Here is a 14433-nt window from a genome sequence, read left to right as displayed (position 1 = left end):
CTATTAATGCGTGATTTCATTAAAGCACAATGTTTGATAGATTGTCGTTGGATGTATGCTCAGCGATTTGTATATGCACAAAGGGGACCATTTATTGACAAAATGCAAAATGCCAAAGAAATTGTTTTTGGATTTTGATGTTTTTCACTTTGTAGGAATTTTGAGTTTTTTATAATTTTTTTGTTCGTTTTTCAGGACTTTATTTGACTTTTTAGGGATGTTTTCAGGACATTATTTGATTTTTAGGGATTTTTTCAAGACATTAATTGATTTTTTAGGGATTTTTTTTTTCGAGACATTATATGATTTTTTTAGGGAATTTTTCAGGACATTATTTGATTTTTAGGGATTTTTTCAGGACATTATATGATTTTTAGGGATTTTTTCAGGACATTATATGATTTTTAGGGATTTTTTCAGGGCATTATATGAGTTTTAGGGATTTTTCAGGACATTATATGATTTTTTTATATTATTATTTCAGGACATTTTTCAAATTTTTATGATTTTGCCCCCAGTGTCTAGCAAGGCAAGGAATATGACAGGTGAATAAATAGGCTTGCTGAAATGTTGGTGGATAGAGGGAAGACAAAGGCCTTTTATCATGGAGACAATACAGATGCAATTTTCAAGGGCTATTGCGTGATGGGACAAGAGACTGGATATGACAATGTAAAGTAGGAACATGGCATGAGGGACATGTCAAGAGGTTTTTGAAACTATGTTTAAATTTTGCGTCCTTATGTCAAATCAAGATCAAGGAATGAAAAAGAGTGTATGGATAGTGATAAGATATGGATAGGATAAGCAAGACCAAGAATGGATAAGGCACATGGACTGAAGGTTGGGGTAGGCTAAGGAATAGTGGCAGAAAGTTGCAATAAGTCAGGGAATATGGATGAAAGCTTGTAATAAGCAAATGGATAAATGACCAAAGGCTATGATAGACTGAAAGTTGTGAATAGGATGCATGACGCTCATGAAGATCCTTAGCCTTGTCAAGATCAAAGGTGGAAAGGGAAACTGGACATGAGGGACAATAGGATATGAAGGGTAATGACAGGGGTTCGATAGGATAATGAAACAGTGAAGGACAAAAGGATATGATAGGATAAAACCTATCCCCAAGTACGGTATGCAAGAAGTTTATAGATTATGCATTATTCTTGTTTGCCAGGTTTTCTTCACAGTACTTGCCTAAGGCGCCTGTTTGCCAAGTTTTCACTAGAGGGCAAATTATTTTTCTTTACTCTTTTTTTTTTCATTTTTATGACTTATTTTTATTTTTATTTTTTTTTGTATTTTGACATTTTAGTCGAAAATGGACACATGATAGGGGATGGAAAAAGGACTCAAACATCTCTTTTTTTGGATAGTAGCCTTGAAAAAAATGGACCATGATCTTTAAAAGCATGCTCAAAGACGTTGGTAGGATAAGGACATGGAAAAAGAGACAAAATTAAGGCAAGGATTTATGCAAAGGATTGGACCAAAGGGATCGAAGGATGGAAAATATGCATTGGATAATGGATAGGGTATTGGAAGAATTGGACTTGAGTGGATGGAAATGAAGGCAAGATCAACATTGGCACACACCTTGAGGGGTGATGGACTGATGGAGGAAGAGTGGGTTTTGGATATGGAGATTTTGATGAAGGAATAGCTAGGGATTTGCATACATAAGGGCCCAAAACAGATGAAGAAGGTGATGGAGGAACACATTTGAGAGGGTTGGATGGAGGAATAGCAACTTTGGATGCCAAATTGGATGTTTCTTTAGGCTTTTGTGCTTCAAGGAGCCACTTAGGGATCCACATGGTTTTTGATTTTTCATGCTTTTGTGGTTCCTTGGAGTGCATTGCCAACACAAGGGATTTAGGAACCCATATAGATTTTAACTTTTGTTTTTGAGCAATGGGCCTTTGTGACCTTTTGGATTTTTCCTTTTCTTTATAGATCAAATTTTTCTTTTCTTTGACATGTTCATTATATTGGACATGTTGATCCTTGAATACATGTGGATTTCTAGACTTATGACTTTTATACTTGGCATCCAAATTGCTTGGAGGGGGAAAGGAATGCATGGATGGATATGAATGCAATGGAGTTCTTTTGGATGGATGAAATTTACTCAAGGATGTGTGCCTTTGTTGACCTTGCATAGAGGAGGAAGGGATATAAGGACCTAAGATGGATGGAAGGTATGATGGGGAAGGTGTATGTTTTGATTTTGATGGAGGGATACCAATGTCTTGAGAGTGAGTTGTGTAGACCGGACCCTTAACATTTTATTTCATATTGAGGAGTTCTTTCTTGTGAAGGTCTACCCCTTGGCCTTTATGAATATCTTGACTTGTAGGATACTCTTTTCTTTTAGAGGAAGAGGCAAGTCCATTATTAGGTGGATATGATATGAGAGAAATAATGAAATCATGAAGTGGATCAGATTGCACCAAAGTGGAAGAACCCATTATGCATGTCGAGGGTTCATGAACATCTTGCACTGACATGTTAGAATCATGAGGGGGACTAGGATTGTGTAGTGGACATGGTTCAATGACAGGCTCTTCAAGAGATGGAATGGGATAAATAATGGGATCATCAAAAGAAATGAGATCTTGGAGTGTATATGGAGCATTAAGATAAGGAGATGGAGGAACAAAAGGATCTTGTGGAGGATTTAAAGGAATAATTTGATCTTGACAAAGAGGAAGCTCATTGGAATCCTCTTTAAAGTTGCTTTGTGCTAGACTTTTAATGGGATCATCATAAAGGATGGAAAGGATATCTTGATCTTTCTTAGGAAGTGGAATGCCAATGGGATTTGAAAGGACATTTTTTTCATGAAATGGAAGGGGATCGTCTGGGATTGGATGGACTAGGATATCTTGATCTTGCTCAGGGAATGGAGTGTCAATAGGACTTTGGATAGGATGGAAAAGAATAGGGGAATCATCATGAGTGTCTAGGAACATGGGGTCTTGGTCAACAATTGGATGGGATGATAAGGTTTCAGGATCTTGATCTTGATCTTTTTTAAGACACGTTTCTTCATGCTCTAAATTGTCCTCTTGACATGGGATTGGACTTTGGATATGCATGGGGGATTCTGACAAGGGATCAATGTTTTGGCATGAAGGAAATGCACTTTGAACATTTGTGATGGATTCTAGCAAGGAATCAATGCTTGAATATGAGGAAGAGGGACTTCGAATGGGGTCCTCTAAAATAGGTAATGGCAATAAAGTGCATGGTGGCATTGGGTCTTGTATTTCTGAAACATGACAAGGATGTGCATCATGACTTGGATTATCTTGGCAATCAATTATGGATAGCCCTTGGTTAATTTCATCCTTGGGTGTATTGTTTGATGAGGACAATATGGAAGGTTCATGGGAAACTTCTAAAGGTGTAGGGATAGATGCTACTGGAGAGTCAATTTGTTTGCAAGGGGATGAGGCATTGCTAGACATAATTGTATTATCTTGATCTTCCTCAAAGAACTCACTTGGTAATTTCCTTAAGATCCTTACAATAAGGCCACCTTTCTTTCGAGGTTTTGACATAGTTGTATCTGGAATTTGAACTTGTTTGGAAAGGAGTTGGTTTTGGTCTGATGTCATGTTTTGATTTCGAACTAGATGTTGATCAAATTGGTTTGACACGTTCAAAATTTGGCTTGGTGCATGTTGCAAGTTTTGTTTTTGAATTTGTGATTATAGTTGTTGATACTAAGTTTGTTGTCGATAATTAACAGTTGGTTGGACATATTGTTGAAATTGGACCATTGGTTGTGTTGGTTGTATATGTTGGACCATTGGTTGTGTCGGTTGGAAATGTTGGAACTGTTGAACAATTGGTTGTGATGGTTGAAAATGTGATTAATAGTAAACACCTTCTTGTTCTTGTTGTGGAGGCACATAATGTTGTTGTCTCTTTTCTTGAAATTGTTTCATCATCTCTATTTGTGAGAGGAGATCTGGTATGCTTGATTGTTCAATAAGAGATCTTACATCAATTGGCTCAATATTTGGATTTCGAACTGGAAATTTTTTAAACATTTTGGACATTTGTGATCTATTCTTCTCAATGTTTTTCACTTTTTGTTCCAAAATCTCCTTTTCTTGAGCTAGTTTCTCCTCTAGTTTTTGTATTTGGACATTTACATCATCATGATAAGTTTGATCCAAGTTCTGAGACATGTAGAGATTGGATTGACATGATTGATTTCTCAATTGTGATGACATGGCTTGGTAAGAAGGTTGAGACCTCATTTCAACAAACATGTCACTATGCAATGCAACTAATGGGATTGACAAATGCAACCTAAAAGGATGACAATGCAACTTAATGTTTTTGTTATTTTTCAAGATTTGGACAAACTTTTTGGAATGCAAACCTAAAGACTCAACCTTGGGAAGTTGAAATGAAGCCAAGACCTTAAAGGACAAAGGACCAAATGACAATAAGACAAATTGACAATGTCTCACCTATATGCTTGGATACTAAGCTAGGTTTGACAAAAATGATATTAATGAAAGGACAAATTTTAGACAAGGTCAAGACTCCTTAACAACAACTTAGGGTATCATCCAAAGTTTTGATTTTTCAAGTTTGACAAGCCAAATTTTTGAGACTAAATGCAAGAAGGCAATGACTATGACAATGACTTAGGATATGACATGAAAATGATCTAAGGATATGATATGACAAGATGAAGCCAGGACAAGATAACAATACAATGATAAGGATATGCAAAGACCAATGACTTGGAATATGCACAATTCAACCTAGGCAAGACCTAATTTAGCATGACAAGGATAATGCATGAATGTCACCTAAATGGAAATCTAGCTTGGATATGACAATGAAATGCAAACTTAGGAAAATGATTTTGAACCTAAGTGCAAAATGAGGACGCTTGCAATGAAAAGGATTAAAATGAAGGGAGATGACAATATGTCCTAGGACCTAAGTTGGACTATGCAAAACCTAGCCTAAAGTGACATGAATTTTGAAACAAATATATTCAATGTCTTGACAAGCCATGTTCAAATGTTGGATGAATACTTGGACAAATTTGGACTTTTGTTTTGAATTGAAGGTTGTTGATTTTGAAAACCCAAGTTAATTATGAGCACTTTTGAAAGTTTGTTTTTGATTTAACTTTTGACAATCACGGAAGACAAAATGTTTGTTTGAATTTGACTCAAGACAATCAAGCACATTCACAACAAATCCTATGGCTGGCAAGGGCAATATCTATTGAATCCTCTAACCATAAAATACAACACTTAGTCAAATAGCTAGACGATTGGTAGCACTGACTCCCCCTTACAGTGCACCAAAATCATGATTGAAGATTGCTATTGACAAGACCTAATTTGATGCTTGCAAATGATAAAGACCAAGTGCGCAACATAGAAGAAATGTTAATGCAATGCAAGAACCCTAAAATAAGGCAATGCGCAAATGTTAAAGTATGACTCCACAAGCGTTGACCATTTTTAGACATCTACAGACATAGATAAGAAAATAAGCAAGGTACAGGATGAAATCAATAAACTTGCTAATAATTTTGTTAACTCACCTGATACATTATCAGTTTTTGAGAAAAAGATAACAAATTTTGAGGAAGAATTACTTAAATTAGAAAGAGAAAAGGAGAGAATAGTGAATAAGGCAAAGCATCTGAGATTAAAACTGAGTCCAAGATTGGACTATCTAGCATCATTGCGGAAGGAAATATCTGAGCAGGGACAGAAAACACTGGCCAAGCATTTCTAGCATCTCATCGGTACAACTAAAAGAACAGAGACAACAATAAGAGACAATAAAAAGTTTATGGAGAGTATAAACTTGATTTTGGTGGATCTATTTCAAATTGTAACTACCCAGTTACAAGGTTGAAACTACAAACTCTACTGACATCTTGACAACCTTTGTCATTGATGTCAAAGGGGGAGTAGTGGTATGAGAAAATTCAAATATCACAGGAATCATATGCTCAGGGGGAGCACACATTTTTGGTAACATTTTTGGACTTCACATTTTTGGATACACTTTTGAAATTTCTCATGAGTGTTGCCATCAATGCCAAAGGGGGAGATTGTTGGCATTTGTGCACTCTAATGAGACATTGTATGTGATTGAAGGTTTTGTCATTGATGGAAACCTTAAAATCCTATGGCACCGAAAAGGCATTACATCGGCATCAACAGAACACACTCTACACCGGCACTCAGAACACCGACACTGGCACAAAGAAAGGAAGCATACCGGCACAGAGGCCGACGAGATTTTTGTTATATTACATTTTGTTTATTATTGTAAAAACCTTGTAAGCCAACTTGGCAAGTTGTAAAATGACTTATATATAAAAGAGATCATTGTAGAAATTTTGTAAGGAAGGGATGTAAGCGAAAAAGTAAGAAGAAAAAGATTAGGGAGACCTATTATGCAAAATATAGGTTAAGGGGTATATGTAAAGAACAAAGTAGAAACCAGTACTGAATCCAGCATTGAAGATGCTATTGTAAAGCAGTACAAGTTATTGGATTTGTATAATCCACATTGTATTTGAGCAGTGAGCTCTAGGCACTTGGCCTTCCTGCATGTGCAGGCCCCTATTGTAAGTAATATTCTCTTATTGGCCAGTAAGTGAATATTGTGGGTCACAAATACCATTGAGGTTTTTCCCACACCGGGTTTCCTCATTAAATCATTGTGTTATGGTGTGATTTTCATGTGGTTTCTCTCATTTTTGTTTATTGCATTATTTCTTGCATACCAGTACACTATTACAATATGTTCTGCATGTTTTAAGTTGAGAAATTCTAATTACCGGTTAGATACTGATTCACCCCCCCCCCTCTCAGTATCTATGAGTTAGCTAACATAACCCACCAAGAAGATTTTGTGGGATTCTACAGTCGCATGCTAAGAGATGATAAAATACCTTGTGCATCTTTCAATCCTATCTTGATGGATTCTATAATTTTATCATCTATAGATATTGAATCGTACTCTGATAATATGTTAACATTTAGTATCCTTTCTTGGTGCAATCTATTCCAGATACTTTCTTACTTCTTATGAGATTTATTAAATTGAAGCCCTTGGGGATTTAATTCCTCTTCTGCAACTTTATTTAGGGTTCCAATGAAGTGAAGCAAGTTGGTGAAATCATAGGGCCTTTCTGCTCTAACCATCCCACCAACTTTACTAAAGAAGTTCTCGCATACATCTAACCTAGTCAGGTGCAAAACACATGGAAACTAAGAGTATTGATCTCTAAACAATCTCAATAAAAAAACTACAAAGTGGAAAGAAATTTTCATGTCTTGATATGCCTCTCTGCTGATGAAATTTATGTTGACATTATTATTAGATTCTTTTTGTAGCTAACATAACCATAATGTGAAGAAATGATGAACTCATGAAGTATTTCACACTCTTTCCCAAAGAGTCAAACTCTAAGACATCAAATTTTAATGTAGTCAAAAACAATCATTAGATAGGTCTATGTACCTAGTGTCCTCTCTACCCTTCTAGTGGATGTGCTTCTCATCTCTTTCAAATAGCCCTGAACATGCCTCAAAGCAATCCGTTGTGATGAACCCTAATTTTGTCGATCTCTCCTCTCTATATCTTCACATTTAAGCTTGTAATCATCCACTTTAAAAGTGTTATAAACCATCCTAACATGATTAAAACTTATCAACTCTTCTCCTAAAATCAAATCTAGTCAACCACTAAATAAAGGATTCAATAGCTTTTTGTCATTGTGGATGTAGTCTAGGTCATGCAGCCCTATTACATTGTAACCATTGGACAACCCACTTAGTCTCCACCCTTCCTAAGGAATTTTATATCGAATACCTTTTGTTGAACAGTAGTTCATCTGTTAGACAGTTCAAATAACTAGAAGACAACTGGGGGGGGGGGGTGAATCAGTTGTCACAGATTACCTGAACCCAAAACATTAATACCGAAATGCTTAAACCAAATACCAGAATAAAAGAAAAAAATTAAGCATAATCAATAATTAGAGAATAAATACCATCCACATGACACCAACATTTATACGTAGAAAACCCGGTAAAGGGAAAAACCATGGTGGGAAGCCTACCCACAGTCAGATAATACTTTTGCAGTAAGTATTTGAATTAAAATTGAGGGGCATGCACTTACAGGAAGGCCTAGAGCGTATTACTCATCAAAAAAGGAGTCTCACTAACTACATAGAAATCCAGGCTACAATTTGGAAAACTTGAAGAACTACAAAGATAGCATCTCCTATGCCTGAGTACAATTCCAGTTAAGCTCAATACCAGAGGACTAAATCCTCTTACATAAACCCAATTCGATCTCTAATGATCGACCAAATCCTCTGCCTGAATGATATTACATTATTCACTCCTTACATATCCATATCCCATACCATTGATGATCTACAATGAGATCTTACATCATATATATACAAACCCTTGACCATAAATAATGAGGTCAGCCACCAAACAATAAACCAATTACATAATTACAAAAAATTGTCAGCCTTAGACCAAACAAATAATATCCAACCCATAAGACATCTCGAAAACATATTGAGAGGTCCAATCCACACGTTACATTAAGTCGGTCCATAACCTAGATACACCGGGACCCAATTTAGGTCCACATGGTAAAGCAATGATCCCAATCCATCAAGTCTTGAACATGATCACCATCAACATCTTGAATCTCCACCAAACGCTACACCAACACCACTTATGCATATCATCAAAGATCTTCAATAAATCTCTGCCGGTGAAACCCTTGCCAAAACCACAAACCAATCTTCCAAGCAAACAGGATATCATCCGATCACCAGAACAAAACCAACTGACTGAATATGAACATGAGTAAGACAATTCCATAACCAAATCATACTGAAGCATACCAGATCATGCCAGATCTAAATGAACCAAAAACCACACATTCTACCAGGACTAGAAGAGTGTCGGTAAAGCATCCAGAATGACTAGTGTTGACATCAATGACAAAACATCAATGCAACACATAATCAATTCCTCCAAATGGCCAACAATCTCCCCCTTTGGCATTGATGGTAATACTAGATGTGAAAAACATGTAAGTACCAAGAAATGCCAAACAAGTCTCCCCCAATGGAAGATAGCCAACAATCCCCCACTCAAAGATATAGAAATGAAGTTCTGAAACAAAGACTAAACTCCCCCTGTGAGTGATATCTCTGTAAAGCTCTGAATTACACATATATCTCTTCCCCTAATGTATACAACTCCTTAAGTTTTTCACATCAATATCTCTTCCCCTTTCACATCAATGCTAGAAATCTGACAAAAATATCAAAGCAAAAAAAAATAACAACCATTGAAACATAAGGCTAACTACTCCCCCAAAGCAGTAGCATGCCCACATCAGTGCCAAAATGAATAATATATCTGATAATACATACCAAACTGATTCCAAACAACATCAATTAGTTCTCTTTTGGAGGGGTAGAAACCCCTAACCTGTCTCTCAGGTACTCAAATGATTCTTTAGGCAAAGGTTTAGTGAAAATATCTACAATCTTCTCTTTAGTGTTCACATAAACTAGTCTAACTTCATTTTCTTCCACCTTCTCCTTCAAAATGTTATACTTGATAGATATATGCTTTTTCTTAGAGGGAAATACCAGATTCTTTGATATGTCAATAGCATTAGAGTTATCACAGTGAATAACTATCAGTTCGGTACAATGCACTTTGATATCCTTTAACATTTGTTTCATCCATAAAACCTGTGTACAGTTAGTAGCAGCAGCAACATATTCAGCTTCAACAGTAGATAAAGAAGTACATGATTGTTTCTTGCTGATCCATGAAACTAATTTCTTTCTAAGAAAGAAAGCTCCACTAGAAGTACTTTTTTAGTCATCAACATCACCAACCCAATCAGCATCTGTATATGCACATAAAGTAAAGTCATCATCCTTAGGGTACCACAAACCATATTCAGATGTACCTTGCAAGTAACTAAAAATCCTTTTCACCACACTCTCATGATTTTCTCTAGGATCACTCTGAAATATAGATGCAATACAAACAACATTCATTATGTTAGGCCTAGTCTGAGTCAAATAAAGAAGACCTCCAATCATAGATTTGTATCTTGTAGGACTTACCAGTGCAGAAACATCTTTCCTTGTCAATTTTTCACTTGTAACCAAAGGAGTACTTATAGGTTTAGAGTCTCCCATACCAAATTTCCTCAACAATTCCCTAGCATACTTAGTTTGTTAGATGAAAATACCTTTATCAGTCTGAGTAATCTACAAACCTAAGAAAAATTTCATTTCCCCAATCATAGACATTTCAAATTCTTTCTCCATATTCTTAAAAAATTCTATGCTCAACTTATCTTCACCTCTAAAAATGATGTCATCAGAAAATACTTCAATAATCAATATATATAATCATCAGTGACCTTATATTATAAATTAATGTCAGCATTACCCTTAGTAAAACCAAGCTTCAAAAGATATTTATCCAACCTTGCATACAAAAGCTCTAGGTGCCTGTTTCAATCCATATAAATCTTTCCTTAACCTGCAAACCATGTTTGTATCATCTAAAAGTGAAAAACCATCAGGTTTCTCAATATATACTTCCTCATCAAGATCCCCATTCAAAAATGCACACTTAACATGTTACAAGTGTGGTTGTCGTTGCACCAAAAGACTGACCTATCAATGCTCGATACAACCACTAGACTTATAGAATCCATAGGAGGCTGTTAAACCATGTCGCAAATCCAAATGAGGGACGTTGGCCCACTACCAACAATCCCCCTCCCAGCATCACTCACTGTGGCCTGTGTGATTTGAACCTATGACCAAGCTTGGATACCACTTGTTACAAGTGTGGTTGTGGTTGCACCAAAAGATTGACCTGTCAATGTCCGATATAACCACTAGACTTATAGAATCCACATGAGGCTGTTAAACTATGTCATGAATCCACACGAGGAACACTGGCCCACTGCCAACATAACATCCATCTAATAAACCTTATAGTTTTTATGGCCAGTATAGGCAAGAAATAATCTTACAGCTTCAATCATAGCTACAAGTGCAAAAGTCTCACCATAATCAATTCCTTCCTTCTGAGAATATCCTTTACAAACCAATCTAGCGTTATTATTTACACTTGACCATCCTCATTCAATTTATTCCTAAAAACCCATTTAGTTCCAATAAAATTCTTATTTTTAGGCCATGGAACTAAAGTCCATGTGCTATTCTTCTCAATCTCATCTAATTCTTCTTCCATAGCTTTCAACCAACATTCATCTTTACATGCTTCAATTACTAATACCGGTTCAACTTGAGAAATTAAACTTACCTCATTAGTTGCCAGTCTTCTTCTTGTCATCACTCCATTTTTCTTATCCCCAATGATCTGATCTTCTGAATGATTCAATCTCACATACCTAGGAGTCTTTTGACTCTCTATTCCTCTTCTCGGTTCTTCAATTACTATTGAATTTTCTGATACTGCTGGAGTAATTGGTTCAACATTTTCTTCTGGTGAAGGTGCTACTGATTCAGATATAATCATTTCCACTGCTGGTTCTTGCTCATAAACTCTGATTAGACTTCTATTCAGCTCATCCACCTTGACATTAGCACTCTCCACAATTCTCTATAATCTCTTGTTATAACATTTATATGCTTTGCTTTCATTAGAATAACCAAGAAAATTTCCATCATCACATCCAAGATCAAATTTGCCAATGATATCATCTTTCATGACATAACATTTACTACCAAAGATTATGAAATACTTAACCGTAGGTGTATTGCCAAACCATAATTCATAAGGTGTCTTATCGATTTCTCCTTTGATATGTACTCTGTTGAATGTATAAATTGTTGTGCTCACTACTTCTTTCCAGTAGATATGAGGTAAACTAGTTTCCATAATCATTGTTCTAGCAGCATCCAAGATAGTTTTGTTCTTCCTTTCCACAACTCCATTCTGCTAAGGTGTTCGGGGACCAAAAAATTGTCTCCTTATGGGATGATTCTCACAAAATTTATTAAACTCATCAAATGTGAATTCTCCACCATGATCTGATCTCAAACATTTAATCTTCAAACCTGTCTCAATTTCCACTTTAGCCTTAAATATTTTAAACTTTTCAAAAGCTTCAGATTTCTCCCTTCGAAAAGTAACCCACATCATTCTAGAATAATCATCAATGATTAGCATGAAATATCTATCACCTTGAAAACTTTTAACCCTAGCAGGGCTACATAAATTAGTATGAATAAGATCAAGAACATCATTAGATTTATCTTGTATACTCTTAAAAGAGGCCCTGACCTATTTACCCATTTTACATTCTTTACATATCGGATTATAGGGTTTCACAATCTTAGGTATATCTCTAACTGCCTTAGTTGAACTGATCTTTACAATGCAATCAAAATTCACATGACATAGCCTTTTATGCCATGGCCAACTCTCATCAATTTGTGCAATCAAACATATCTTCTCACTGGAATTCAAATGAAATATATTACTTTTTGTCTGTGCACTGGTTGCAATCTCCAAACTAGATATGTCAATGATTTTGCATTTTCCATCCTTGAACTGTAATTGAAATCCCTTATCCACCAATTGTCCTACACTCAAAATATTATTCTTCAAACCTTCAACAAAATAAACTTTATCAGTATTGTGCTTACCATCCAATGATATGTTTCATTTTCCTTTGATCATACATGCTTTGTCATCTCTAAATCTAACTAGACCGCAATCAAATTCTTGCAAAAAGAGAAACTTCCTTTTATCTCCAATCATATGATGTGAATAACCACTATCAATTACCCATTCATCCTTGTCTTCAATTTTAGCAGCAAGTGCCTTCTCTTCAAGTACATTCTCTTCCAGTGTCATAACATCTTCTTTGATAGCCAAGAATACCCATTCCTTCCCATTGTCGAAACCACTAGCAAAGTCTTATGTCAGTTCATCATTAGAATCAGTAACACCTTCCTCATTCACTATGTAGCATGATTTGTCTCTATTTTTCCTCTATTTATACTTATTCTGATATCCAAAGTTAGGCTTAAATGATCTTCTAACTCTTTCTTCAAATCTTGAATTCCTTTCAGAACATCTAGATGCAAAATGACCAATCTTATTACATGTAAAACATTTAAAAGGTGTTTTTCCTTCATACTTACTTCCTATCGGTCTTTAAAGTATTCTTCTAGAAAATAGTGCTTCAAGTTATTAAAACTCATCATCTTCTCTCTTCATATCATCCAATTCCTTTGCATATAAAGCTTTCCGATCTTTCTTACCGATTGATGATGCAGATGCATGAAAATAAAGTTTAGACTTCATTGCTCCAGAAGGTCTAAATTCTTCAAGCTCAAAAGAAGATAATTTCCCAACCAAGGTATCTTTGTTAATAGAAGTATTAGCCATTGTTCTCAATTCATTAATTGTAGTAGCCTTCATCTTGTAAGTTGGTGGTAGGGCTCTCAAGACTTTAGAAACAATTTCACCTTCACTCAGAGTTCCACCACAACATTGAATTCCCATAACAATCACATTTACCCTTTCCATGAATGCAGTAAACCTTTCATCTTCTTCCATCTTCAAGTTTTCATATCTCACTCGGTAACCATCAATTTTAGCAATCTTCACAGTAGGGTCACCTTCATTAAGAGTCTCCAACTTATCCCATATAACCTTTGCAGATGATTTGTCAGTTAATCCCATTATTTGGTGATTAGAAAGGGCACACAAGAGGGCTTCTCTTTCCCTACAATCATTCTCAAGCTCCTTATCCAAGTTTGTTGTAGGAGGATTTTGAGATGTTAGATTATAAGGTGTAACACCATTTTGTGTGATCTCCCAGATCTCCTTACCGAGATATCTCAAATGAGTCTCCATCTGAATCTTCTATATTGTGTAATTTGTTCCATCAAGCCTAGGAATATCTCTCTAAAAGATAGCTCCAGATGAACTTGAACTATTATTCGCCATAGGATCTTCCTCAAGCGGTTAAGCTTTCTGTGGAGAGGACCAGAGCTTTGATACCAATTGTTAGACAGTTCAAATAACTGAAAGACAACTGAGAGGGGGGGTGAATCAATTGTCACAAATTACCAGAACCATTAGCAATTAAAACTTTAATACTAGAACCCAAAAAATTAATACCAGAATGCTTAAACCAAATACCGGAATAACAGATAAACCAATTAAGCATAAACAATAATTAGAGAATAAATACCATCCTCATGATACCAATATTTATACATTAAAAACCCGGTAAATGGAAAAACCATGGTGGGAAGCCTACCCATAGTCAGATAATACTTTTGCAGTAAGTATATGAATTACAATTGAG

This window comes from Cryptomeria japonica, chromosome 4 (genome assembly GCF_030272615.1).
Source record: "Cryptomeria japonica chromosome 4, Sugi_1.0, whole genome shotgun sequence".
In the NCBI taxonomy this organism is placed as follows: domain Eukaryota; kingdom Viridiplantae; phylum Streptophyta; class Pinopsida; order Cupressales; family Cupressaceae; genus Cryptomeria; species Cryptomeria japonica.
This window is presented reverse-complemented; position numbering follows the sequence as displayed.